At 42.2% G+C, this 581-nt stretch overlaps 1 protein-coding gene across 1 annotated transcript in view; it reads right to left on the reverse strand.

Annotated features, from left to right (window-relative positions):
- Positions 1-581, reverse strand: part of LOC107105510 (contactin-associated protein-like 5) — a 198,443-nt gene that overhangs the window by 90,833 nt on the left and 107,029 nt on the right. The window lies entirely within an intron of this gene.

The following is a 581-nucleotide window of genomic DNA, read 5'->3' on the forward strand; positions in this document are numbered from 1 at the left end:
GTGAGAGAGGTAGGGGGAGACAGGAGGAAGTAAAGGCGTGAGGAATAGGATAACCATCCCGCAAGTTTCTTGCGGGTCTCCACTTGTAGTTTCCTAATAACTTTTCAGATTTTCTGGAAAGGTAACTATTTTAGTGTATCAAATCCTTTCCCCTTTTCTGAGATTCACAATGTGTTTTCTTTCCCCTGAGTAGTCTTTAACTGTTTCTCTTCACTGTATACCAGGGACTGCCTCAGTGCATAATTGTGTAGCTGGACAGGATTTATATTTCTTCCCTGAAAATATTATCCTTTTCCTTTTGGCCTGATTGGGAGCTTCAGTCTGCTACCCAGTCACTCTTTGCCAAAATCTCAAACCCCAGTTCTTGGAATTTGTGTGAAAACGTTCTTCAGCATAAGCTGACACTAGACTTCAAATTCTTAGATGGAATTCTTTCTCAGGTTATGCTGAACACAGTTAAGACCAGGAGTCTCTCCCTTTATTCAAAAGCTGACCCTGTCTGACAGTCTTTTAGCCAGACTCTTCAGACACCCACTCCTGTAGCTGAACTTTTACTTTACTGAACAGTAGCTCCTGCTGGA

Source organism: Gekko japonicus, unplaced genomic scaffold (assembly GCF_001447785.1).
Source record: "Gekko japonicus isolate JY-2015 unplaced genomic scaffold, Gekko_japonicus_V1.1 scaffold2235, whole genome shotgun sequence".
Taxonomy (NCBI): domain Eukaryota; kingdom Metazoa; phylum Chordata; class Lepidosauria; order Squamata; family Gekkonidae; genus Gekko; species Gekko japonicus.